Source organism: Haliotis cracherodii, unplaced genomic scaffold (genome assembly GCF_022045235.1).
Source record: "Haliotis cracherodii isolate W230 unplaced genomic scaffold, xgHalCrac1.p SCAF_3, whole genome shotgun sequence".
NCBI lineage: Eukaryota > Metazoa > Mollusca > Gastropoda > Lepetellida > Haliotidae > Haliotis > Haliotis cracherodii.
In genome coordinates this window covers 38,590,591-38,603,867 of record NW_027266286.1, presented here as the reverse complement: position 1 = coordinate 38,603,867, position 13,277 = coordinate 38,590,591, and the positions used below count along the sequence as shown (strand labels likewise).

At 43.1% G+C, this 13,277-nt stretch overlaps 1 pseudogene; it reads left to right on the top strand.

The window, feature by feature from the left end:
- The window catches only part of LOC139473681 (digestive cysteine proteinase 1-like), a 35,765-nt pseudogene that overhangs the window by 16,825 nt on the left and 5,663 nt on the right, over window positions 1-13,277 (top strand).

Genomic DNA, 13,277 nt, shown 5'->3' with positions numbered 1-13,277 from the left:
TGTACAACCTGAATCCACCATTTACGACGTAGATGTACAATTGTCCAACACCTGTAGAACCCGAATCCACCACATACGATCTAGCTGTACAATTGTCCAACACTTGTATAACCTGAATCCACCACATTCGACCTAGCTGTACAACCGTTCAACACCTGTACAACCTATGTTGTGATCATCAATCCTTTCTTAGCTGCCGCCATTTTGCTTTCATTCACTAGGTCACCAACCTCGCCCGCCGAAATTGACCCACACATCAACGCGAACGCCAATTTTTTTCTCACTTTTCATACTTCAACAGCCATTAGACGTGAATTGGCCGCTTCTGACACCATGTTTACATGCTAGTTTGCGATCACAACATAACCACATCGTTAGCATGATGCTTTATTCAACTTCATTCAACGTGCCTTAACGTCACTTCCGTTTACCCTGTTCCATAGGGTATGTAACTACCACATACCGTGACGATATCACTTGCATTTGCTTCAAACAAAATGGCATCCCTCCCGAGGCAAGAGAGTTAGCTAACTTTAAAAGTCTAGTTTCCACCCTTGCCGAACCAGGCTGGTATTACGGATTAACATTTTGGCTGGACTAACGAGTCTATACATAATCCAATCAAAACCGCTCGAAAATCGAAAATCGAAATCCGGTTCGTAAACTGTCCGCAAATTCGTTGTAAACAGATATTTTCCAAATCCTTTTCTTGTTTTTAATCAATGTGCTCACGGGATTTGACGCGATGTAAGACCCGTTATACAATATAGATCTTAGATTATTGATCAGAACGTTTTACCATTTTGTTTGAAACAAATGCAAGTGTTACGAGATGTGGAATCCGATTGGTCCATAGGAGAGGCTTAAAAGGGACATAACTCGAAGAATTCCAGCCTAGTTCGGCAAGGGTGGAAACTGGACTTTTATAGTCAGTTAACTCCATTGCCTCGGAAAGATGCAGTGCTACACGCGAACCCACAACATACAACATGGACAATGAATTCACGCTCAGAAATGCACACACACCTCTGACATGCCCCTACCCACAAGTACAGTGAAAACACAGACACACACATGCTGTCATGCATATCGGTTTGTAACGGAGGGAGTCCAAAAGATTAACGGTGCCTTTAAACTTTGCCAGCTTTCCAACAATGTAGAACACTACAGATGTGAATCAAGATAACGCGAGAAAATTCAATGACACATACGATCGACAGTGGAAGAAAAACGACGTACCTCTATCCAATGATGTGTAACAAGTGCGTGTCCCGTGGCCTCTGCGGATCCCAAGGGGTCGTCTTGATATCACTGTATTAATCTGTAGGGCTTCCTATATTCAGTGTGCGAGTTGGGTATATGAAACACATACTGCATGTCATGACAATGTTGTATTTGTTGAAGCATCTACGGAAACATCTAGTGACAACATGCAGTACCTTCTACTGGTGTGGATGTGTCTGCCGTGTGTCATGGGCCAGTTGAAGTTTGTGGAGAGGTTCAACATGGGTAGCCTCGGGCGTCAGGTGTCGACAGCAGCCAGGACATCCTTCTCCTTCTATGAAGAGTGGCAGATTTTCAAGAACACACACGGTACTTAGACATTGGCAGATATAATGCAAACAATAAGTACCCATGTGACCATTGATAATCAACTCGGCTTTACCTAAACTTTGAAATATGAATCCAACAAGAAAGTTAGTCATGGTTTAACAGTAAATATTCTTTTAACATTTAACGTTACATCGTATGGATTAATACTTGGGAACAAATAGCATTGGTTTGTGGTGTCTGATGACTCCATCAGTCTGTGAATAATCGATGGGCAGCTGACTGCTTCACTGTGGTCTAATACCTCAGCAGATATCCTCCTATGTTGGTGTGACACAGTCTAGGCCTGTATGTCTTTGCCTTTGTCGGATTATGGATGAACTGCATCTACTTTGTTGGTTACTCGAACCTGTTCAACATTTATGATTTTTTTAATGTATATATTTCCTCTTCACAAGAAAACGTTTTGATAATGATACTGCATTAATGGATTTAAGCTAAATCCTGGAGTAGAGTCGAAATGTATTTCAGGTAAAATGTTCCGCGACTTTGACTCAGAGAGCCAAAGGTACGAAACTTTCAAAGACAACCTGCAATACATTGCTGACCACAACACACTGTACACAAAAGGGGTCAGCTCCTTCTACATGGGCATCAACCGGTTCTCTGATATGGTAAGCATGAGTCATGTTTATATTCAGGAAAGCATCTAGGAAAAGTATGCCTCACATGCACATGTGGAAGTCGAGATAAACAGGAACATTAGAGTGCACCGGGGACTGACTGTGTACATACTAAATGACGATTAAAAGAAAGTATACCTATCAGTCTTTAAAATGATAAAATCAAATCACAAATCACATGTTGACGCGACCCGTGAAAATCCGGGTAGAGAATAGGTCTTCAGCAACACATGCTTATCGTAAGGGGCGACTATGCTTGTCGTAAGATGCGACTATTGGGATCAGGTGGTCAGGCTCGTTGACTTAGTTGAGGCATGTCATCGTATGCCAATTTGTGAAGTTCGATGCTCATGATCTGATTCACTGGATAGTCTGGTCGATACTCGATTATTTACAGACCGCCGTCATATAGCTGGAATATTGTTGAATGCGGTGTTGAACAACAAACAAACATATTGTGCAAATATTGAAATACGAAAGTATAATCATTTGGCGAGATATAAACTCTGTTAAACACACCATTGACAACAAGTTACAACACAACAGATCCCACGTAGCATCAGGAGTAAAATGCGGGGTGGTCTCCAACATACAAGCATGCACACCACGTCGGACGGGGTTGGCTAATGCCGTCATCAGGACTTGCCCTCCAATCCTCTCTCAGTTTTTGTACCATTTGATCTCTGTTCATTGGAGGATTGGGACGGCGTCAGACGTTCTGGTCAAGACGATCCCAAAGATGTTTTGGATGATACGTCTGGTGGAAGGGCTTTCAGAAACTGTTGTAAAATACGAGCTGTTTTGAGGTCTTGCATTGTCCGGTTGAAACGCCAAGCACAGTCTGTGCAGCTAATGGGGCCTTTACACAGGATGGCGACCTTTGTGCCTCCCGTGTGCGACCACACAATTTGCCAGGTCGTCGCTGGAGGCTCAAAGGAGGCAGAATGGTTGCCTAGGTCGTTCCAAGGTGGTACACGGGAGGTTCAGACATCGCCATGGACGCCATGGTCGCCGTGAATTTTTTGAACATGTTCAAAACAGTCGCACAAGGGTCGCCGAGGAGGTTGGTTGCTCAAGAGTGGCTCAAAGGAGGCAGAAGGGAGGCACAAGCATTGCCGTTGTTGCAGAATGAAGGCACAGTGGTCGCCAAATGGTCGCCAGGTAGAAGATGCGTTCTGCTGCAAATGTATTCCGTTAATCTGGGCGATGCTTCTGCCTCCCTTGTGCCACCTTTGGGCGACCAACAGCGTGCATTGAACGATGACTGTGGCGACCGCCGTGCCTCCATTCGGCGACCACGGAAACCCTTGAGACACCAGGGCAAGACTTCTGCCTCTTTTCTGTCTCCTTTGAGCTACCTGTAGTGCCTCCTCAACCTGCCTATTAATGGAGGGCTTGTACCGGCAGGGTTTCATTGTGGTTGCAGACGCTGAACAACTCGAGCAGTTACTGCTGAACAACTGCTGGGGCAGTTACACAGAAACATGATTTTCTGGGTTCAGGCGACCATTGAGCATCCTGGCCAGTTTTCGATCGCTCAAAGGTGGCACAAAGGTCGCAGCCCTGTGTAAAGGGGGCTTAAGGAATATGTTACGGGATTCCATCTGTTAAGGGTCAAGGCGCGGAAATAACGGTCCTCAATTGCGGTTGTGACTTCCTGGCATGCCTGCTGTTCTCCCGGTGATCCTGTAACGCTGTAACAAAATGGTGCATTACTCTTGCGACGTGCTTATAACTTGCCCCCAACCATTCAAAAAGCTCTCTCTGTTCGTTCGGTTATCGTGCCACAGTTTTTATGCCCTTATGTGCACGGATATCATGCATCACGTCCATTACAAGTTTTTTTTCAAAAGAGAATTTTACACGTGCAGCACCGTCCAAGCACAATAACGAAAAGAAAAATACTATCACCTATATGACCTTCCACGAATGATAACTATTTATATACTGAACCGCAAAAGAAACATCACCCCAAGTAACATTGCATGAAAAAGTTGTCATTTATATATCTGGGTAATGTTTGTCATTGTTTCTAAAATTTAACATTAGCGTGTCCGGAAAAATGATGTTTGATGATAAAAAACAAAGCAGATGACAATAAAACCGATCGCCAAAACGCGTCACGGCAACGGCCATGGTAACCCGATGCATGTGAGTTCCGTTCCCCCATTTCTTGCTCTATAAAATTCCTTCCAGATCCGATAACATTCATTCGTTATTGAACTGCTACCACATGCCTGGATTGCCAAGAAATCAGCGACACCAAGCCCTTGGACGAATGCAAGCTGGACAAACCGCCCGGCAAGTAGCCAATGCATCTCAAGTCAACGTAAGGACCATATACAGGCTCCAGCAATGGTACCAGACCACCAACACTACAGATGACCGACCACTTAGTGGAAGACAAAGGGTCACCACCCGACGTCAGGATCCTCAGATTGTGCGACATTATCTTTAAGATCGCTTTGTTACTGGTGCGGAAACTGCTCGACAGACCATGGGGACACACCAGCGACACATTAGTGCGGACACCGTGCGTCGACGATTGACGAGCAGACCTCCACTGTCACGGGCCACACCGAGGACCCATTCTGACACCACGTCATCGCCGGGACCGTCTTCAGTGGGCAACCAGCAGTGGAGAAGAGACCTCTTCGCAGACAAAAGCCGTTACTGTATCTCAACAGCAGATGTCAGATAGAGAGAGAGAGTCTGGCGACGCCGCGGGGAACGTTATTCGGATGCTTGTGTTCTTCAGAGAGACTCGTGGGGTGGTCCGAGCATCATAGTGTGGGGTGGAAAAGTCTTGCACATAGGGTTGGCCCTGTGGTCTTCCAGAACATCGGTCCAAGTAGAGGCAATGGTGTCACCGCAGCTCGGTAATTGATCAAGTCTTGAGACCACACGCCATACCTCATTTGGCACGTCACCACAACCACGAGTTTCAACATAATAACGCCCGTACCCACACTGCGAGAGCATCAAGAGACTTCCTCCAGCAGAATGGCATCAGAACCATGTAGTGGCCTGCCCTCAGTCCCAATTTAAATCCCATTGAGTACCTGTGGGACGAGATTCAAAGACGGCTGAATGACGTCCGACCGAGGCCGACAACTGTATCTGAGCAGCGTCAGGCGTTCCTCAGAGTGTGGGCTCAAGTGCCTATGGCCTTCATCAACCGCCTCATCCATTCCAAGTATCGACGTTACACGGCAGTCATCAATGCACATGGCGGAGACACGAGATACTGACTTGTGATGCCATTTTCTCAGAGACTAGTGTTGTGTTTCACTTTAAGACCATTTGACACTTACATTTCAACCTTGATGATCAGTTTTGCCAAGTTTCAACGTTTTAATATGTCTCAAAGTATGTTTACAGTGTTTGGACAAATAAGGTTTCTCATATACTAGTATCTATCCAGGGGCGGTCGGGTAGCCTGGTGGTTAAAGCGTTCGCTCGTCACGCTGAAGACCCGGATTCGATTCTCGACATGGGTACAATGTGTGAAGCCCATTTCTGGTGTCCCCCGCCGTGTTGTTGCTGGAATATTGCTAAAAGCGGCGTAAAACCATACTCACTCACTCATATATCTATCCATGGTGACGTTTCTTTTGCGGTTCAGCACATATTTTAAAAGACAACGTCGATATTTTTTCTTATGATCGTCAGTACATAATCCCAAACGTGGTACAGCGGCTACTTATACTGGATGTTCTGTTTTATATGATGTATATTCTATCAGACACATGACGAATTCAGCAGTTACATGCGCCTTGAGCGCCTCATTCAGCGGACTTCTCACGGCATACCTTCACACCTCTCCCTGCCAGATGACCAACTGCCGGACCAGATTGACTGGAGAACACGTGGATATGTCACCCCAGTCAAAGATCAGGTAGCTTTTCTGTTTATTTTGTTATTCCTAACGTTCAATTGTTAATGTGTTTTCAATGTTTGAACATATGATACCAGAACCTGAAGGAAAACTAGATTTTAATCGTATCATTTCACTTTATATTAATTTCTTCGTCTATTCTGTGTTTATAGTATCTTCGTCGAATGCAGTTAGGTTGAATATATTTAATTTGACGTTGGTACTGCAACTGGCAGGTTTTAATTTTAGTATATATCTCACAATTGAGAACGAACCTCCCTTGAAATCAGCTTTATACCACCAAGAGAAGATAGTGTATGCAAACTTTCTTCATTGCTTGTTTCGACATGAAGCTGGGTCACACACACCCAACTCGAGCCCTCGAGTTATAGTTTCCTTTTCGAGGATGATATCAGTTGGAATTCCCGTTTAACCCCTACGCCTTCTTCATCAATGTAGATCATCTCGGTCAGGTATGCAGAACATCTTGGTCAGCTATATAGAACATCTTGGTCAGGTATATGGATCATATTGCTCAGGTATACAGAACATCTTGGTCAGGTATGTGGATCATATTGCTCAGGTATACAGAACATCTTGGTCAGGCATAAAGAACATCTTGGTCAGGTATACAGATATAGATAATATTGCTCAGGTATACAGAACATCTTGGTCAGGCATAAAGAACATTTTGGTCAGGTATACAGAACATCTTGGTCAGGTATATAGATCATATTGCTCAGGTATACTGAACATCTTGGTCTCGTATACGGAACATCTTGGTCAGGTATATGGATCATATTGCTCAGGTATACAGAACATCTTGGTCAGGTATACAGAACATCTTGGTCAGGTATACAGAACATCTTGGTCAGGTATACAGAACATCTTGGTCAGGCATACAGAACATCTTGGTCAGGTATACAGAACATTTTGGTCTCGTATACAGATCATCTTGGTCTGGTATATAGATCATATTGCTCTGGTATACAGAACATCTTGGTCAGGTATACAGAACATCTTGGCCAGGTATACAGAACATTTTGGTCAGGTATACAGAACATCTTGGTCAGGCATACAGAACATCTTGGTCAGGTATACAGAACATCTTGGTCAGGTATACAGAACATCTTGGTCAGGTATACAGAACATCTTGGTCAGGTATACAGAACATCTTGGTCAGGTATACAGAACATCTTGGTCAGGTTTATAGATCATATTGCTCAGGTATACAGACAACCTTGTTAAGGTATGTAGATGATCTTGGTCAAATAAACATATCATCCTAGTTAGGTATATAGATCATATTGCTCAGGTATACAAATCATCTTGATCAGGTACACATATCACCTTGGTCAGGTTTGTAGATCATATTACTCAGGTATGTAGATCACCTTGGTCAGGTATACAGATCATCTTGGTGAGGTGTGTAGATCAACTTGATCAGGTATGTAGATCATTTTGGTCAGGTATGTAGATCATCTTGGTCAGATATAGAGATCATTTTGGTCAGGCATACAGAATACATTTGTCAGGTATGTAGATCATCTTGGTCAGATATAGAGATCATTTTGGTCAGGCATACAGAATACATTTGTCAGGTATGTAGATAATCTTGGTCAGGTATGTAGTTATCTTGGTCGGCTAATAGATCATCTTGGTCAGGTATGTAGATCATCTTAGTCAGGTATACAGAATACATCTGTCAGGTATGAAGATCACATTGGTTAGGTATACAGATCACCTTGGTCAGGCGCGTAGATCTCTTGGTCAGATATAGAGATCATCTGGGTCAGGTACACAGAATACATTTGTCAGGTATGTAGATCATATTGGTCAGGTATACAGATCATCTTGGTCATGTATGTAGATCATTTTGGTCATGCATACAGACTACATTTGTCAGGTATGTAGATCATCTTTATCCGGTATACAGATCACCTTGGTCAGGTTTGTAGATCATCCTGGTTAGGTATGTAGATCATCTTGATCACGTATGTAGAATACATAATACATTTGTCAGGTATATAGATCATATTGGTCAGGTATGTAGATCATCTTGGTCAGGTACGTAGATCATTTTGGTCATGCATACAGAAAACATTTGTCAGGTATGTAAATCATCTTGGACAGGTATGTAGACAGGAACCTTTTTGTTACAAAGCAGGTCCACACCAAGCTAAGGTATGCAAGTAATATTTGTTATTACTAGGTATGATATATGTAAAAACATTGGTTACAATGTTGGTAGGCGTCTATGAGTATCTGGACACAGGTTATGATGATATGCTTATACCTTTTTTAGTATATGTCTCTTTTAGGGTCAGTGTGGTTCCTGTTGGGCATTCAGCACAGTGAGTCCTCAGTCACTTATACAACAACAGCACAACCACTGGAGTATATAAACGTTACAACAGCACAACTACATGAGATTATACACGTTACAACAGCACAACTACAAGGGTATATACCCGTTACAACTGCACAACTACAATGGTATATATCCGTTACAACAGAACAACAAGAGTAAATACATGTTACAAATGCACAACCACAAGAATATATACCCGTTACAAGAGCACAACTACAATGGTACACACCCGTTACAACAGCGCAACCACAAGCGTATATACCCCTAACAACAGCACAACTACATGAGACTATACACGTTACAACAGCACAACTACAAGAGTATAAACCCGTTGCAACAGCACAACCACAAGCGTGTATACACGTTACAACAGCACAACTACTAGGATATATACCTGTTACAATAGCAGAACCACAAGGGTATACACAGGTTACAACAGCACAACTACAAAGGTATACACATGTTACAACAGCACAACTACAAAGGTATATACAGGTTACAACAGTGCAACTACAAGGGTATACACATGTTACAACAGCACAACTACAAAGGTATATACAGGTTACAACAGCACAACTACAAAGGTATACACAGGTTACAACAGCACAACTACAAAGGTATATACATGTTACAACAGCACAACTACAAAGGTATATTCAGGTTACAACAGTGCAACTACAAGTGTATATACAGGTTACAACAGCACACGTACAAAGGTATATACAGGTTACAACAGCACAGCTACAAAGGTATATACAGGTTACAACGGCACAACTACAAGGGTATATACAGGTTACAACAGCACAACTACAAGTGTATATACAGGTTACAACAGCACACGTACAAAGGTATATACAGGTTACAACAGCACAGCTACAAAGGTATATACAGGTTACAACAGCACAACTACAAGGGTATATACAGGTTACAACAGCACAACTACAAGTGTAAATACAGGTTACAACAACACAACTACAAAGGTATATACAGGCTACAACAGCACAACTACAAAGGCATATACACGTATACTAGTTATAGCACTACTGTTGCACGAGTACACATTCGCTAACATAGCACAATTTGTTCACGAGTACACACCTTCTAATATAGAACTAGTGATGCTCCAGGACACACTCGCCACATCAGTCAAAGCTGCTATAAACCCAGTTACGACTGTATTACAACACAGTGTATAGCACTCGATGTTTTGTTTCTGTGGACACAAGGTGTCACATGTGATAATGTTATGTTCCTGTAGAATAGTCCCTGACAACACAACATGTTATATGTGATGATGGTATGCTGCTGTAGAATAGTCCCTGACAACACAACATGTTATATGTGATGATGGTATGCTGCTGTAGAATAGTCCCTGACAACACATGTTATATGTGATGTTGGTATGCTGTTGTAGAATAGTCCCTGACAACACAACATGTTATATGTGATGATGGTATGCTGTTGTAGAATAGTCCCTGACAACACAACGTGTTATATGTGATGATGGTATGCTGTTGTAGAATAGTCCCTGACAACACAACATGTTATATGTGATGATGGTATGCTGTTGTAGAATAGTCCCTGACAACACAACGTGTTATATGTGATGATGGTATGCTGTTGTAGAATAGTCCCTGACAACACAACATGTTATATGTGATGATGGTATGCTGTTGTAGAATAGTCCCTGACAACACAGCATGTTATATGTGATGATGGTATGCTGTTGTAGAATAGTCCCTGACAACACAGCATGTTATATGTGATGATGGTATGCTGCTGTAGAATAGTCCCTGACAACACAACATGTTATATGTGATGATGGTATGCTGTTGTAGAATAGTCCCTGACAACACAGCATGTTATATGTGATGATGGTATGCTGTTGTAGAATAGTCCCTGACAACACAACATGTTATATGTGATGATGGTATGCTGTTGTAGAATAGTCCCTGACAACACAACATGTTATATGTGATGATGGTATGCTGTTGTAGAATAGTCCCTGACAAAACAACATGTTATATGTGATGATGGTATGCTGTTGTAGAATAGTCCCTGACAACACAACATGTTATATGTGATGATGGTATGCTGTTGTAGAATAGTCCCTGACAACACAGCATGTTACATTTCATGGTGTATGTCCCGGTAGACTGGTTCCTTGGAAGGCCAACACTTCCGTAAGACGGGTCGTCTCATCTCCCTCAGCGAGCAGCAGCTGGTGGACTGTTCTCGAAACTTCAGGGAAAGCGGCTGTAACGGCGGATGGGTGGATTACGCCTTCAATTACGTCCATAAGTACGGCATTCAATTGGAGCAGGCATACCCATACTTTGCTAATGTAAGCATTCCTAAAGTTTGCTTGACAGATTACTTTGTTTTACTTGTTTCCTTTTGTGTGCAGATAGTTATGTGATTGCTAATATCAGGGAAATGGTGGTTCTGAAAATTGTTATTAGGGCAGCATGGCCACCAATTATAAAGATTGTTCCCAATTCAGATAGCAAAATATGTTTCCAGCACGTATAGTGTTACACAGTGGACGTGTGCATTGCAGGATTCAACGTGCAAGTATGACGCCTCCAAAGTCGTCGCCAACTGCACCGGTCACACCGACATCCGCAGAGGCAGCGAGTCGGACCTTAAGTCAGCTGTAGGATCTGTTGGTCCTGTATCGGTTGCCATTGACGCCTCGCACAAGTCCTTCCAGCTGTACAAGGGTGGTAAGTCAGTAACATGTAGGATGTGTACATTTTGACTGAGGCAACCATCCAAGAACGATAACGTGACAATACAAACACACTATAAATAATCAATACTAAGGTACACGTTCCCATGAACAGTGTAACACACTTAACACAAAACGTGGACAACTATGTATCTAACATAATTGAAATATACAATACACAATAATAAGTTCCATATCATGTGGGTGACACCGTGATGTAGATTAAGCCACGTTTGATTTTCCAGAGTTCTTCAAGAATTTACTATAAGTTAGTAAGAATATGTCTGTAATATTATATCGGAGATTTGATCTACGTGACGGACCGACGTGGACACTATCCGCAGAAAACTCCAGGTTCTACGCTTCTGTCATCTATTTGAGTGAATAGAGTCTCCCTAACACGCAGTTTGAACAGGTTATTGAGTACATATTCCTTTAAATACTTCATGACAATGGGATCTCTTTCATGCAAGGGATCTCACGGCACAAATATCTGTCAACCAACCCGTCATTCTGGAATTACGGAAAACTATCCACGGTTGATTTTCAATCTTAATAGCACAGACAATATCAAACAATACCACTCCAGTTGTATCGAGAGCAAGCATGTAAAATATTATTTTATTCGCCGTTTTGGTTTGTCTTCATTACTGCATAGCAGTAGTTTGAGAGCTTCGTGTGGTCATACAAAGAAAATGTGAGTTTTACTGCTTCCTACTGGCAGGTGTCTACAGCGAGAAACGGTGCAGCACCACCAACTGGACCACGCCGTGCTCGCCGTCGGCTACGGCACTCTGAAAGGGCAGGACTACTGGCTGGTCAAAAACAGGTAAATCTCGAAAACTCAGCATACCTGTTTCTCGAATGCTTACAGTTTACAACAAGATAGGTACATGTATGACCTAATATACTCGTTTGAGTTCACAGCCCTGTAGATGGATTGATTCTACTCCATGTCTTTATAGTTATGTACATACAAGTAAGCCATGTGTATTGACACTGTGCCCAATCGTTTAGCCAGATTGCTTGTGTTCGGCATGTTTGACTGTTAGCAGTTATTACATTGTGGTCAGTATGTCTACAATTTAGCTTGCAAATTAAGATACGACTTGAACACACAGGAGACGTGTGTATACGTACAATCATAGACTCAAGTATTATAGTTCATGTTGTTCGTATTTACAGCTGGGGATCATCGTGGGGTGAGGACGGCTATGTGAAAATGATTCGCAACAGACGCAACCAGTGCGGTATAGCCACCGAGGCCAGTTATCCCACTAGGTAGAACCCCTAAGAACAGAAAGTAAGTAGCAAATACTGTGTGGTATAGTCCCCAAGACAAGCTATCCAATTTGTGTGACCTTTGGAACAAATAGTAAGTAACACCACAACCCTTCAATATAGACATACAGTCAAATTTCAGGTCAGAGTCCCGTGGTCTAGCCACACAGACACACTAAGTGTGGTATAGCCACCATTCAGGTCAGATTCCCGTGGTCTAGCCATATAGACACACTCAGTGCGGTATAGGCACCATTCAGGTCAGAGTCCCGTTGTCAAGCCATACATAAACACTCAGTGCGGTATAGCCACCATTCAGGTCAGAGTCCCGTGGTCTAGCCACACAGACACACTAAGTGTGGTATAGCCACCATTCAGGTCAGAGTCCCGTTGTCTAGCCACACAGACACACTAAGTGCGGTATAGCCACCATCAAGTCAGAGTCCCGTTGTCCAGCCATACAGAGACACTAAGTGCGGTATAGCCACCATCAGGTCAGAGTCCCGTTGTCTAGCCACACAGACACACTAAGTGCGGTATAGCCACCATCAGGTCAGAGTCCCGTGGTCTAGCCACACAGACACACTAAGTGCGGTATAGCCACCATCAGGTCAGAGTCCCGTGGTCTAGCCACACAGACACACTAAGTGCGGTACAGGCACCATTCAGGTCAGAGTCCCGTGGTCTAGCCATATAGACACACTAAGTGCGGTATAGCCACCATCAGGTCAGAGTCCCGTTGTCTAGCCACACAGACACACTAAGTGCGGTATAGCCACCATC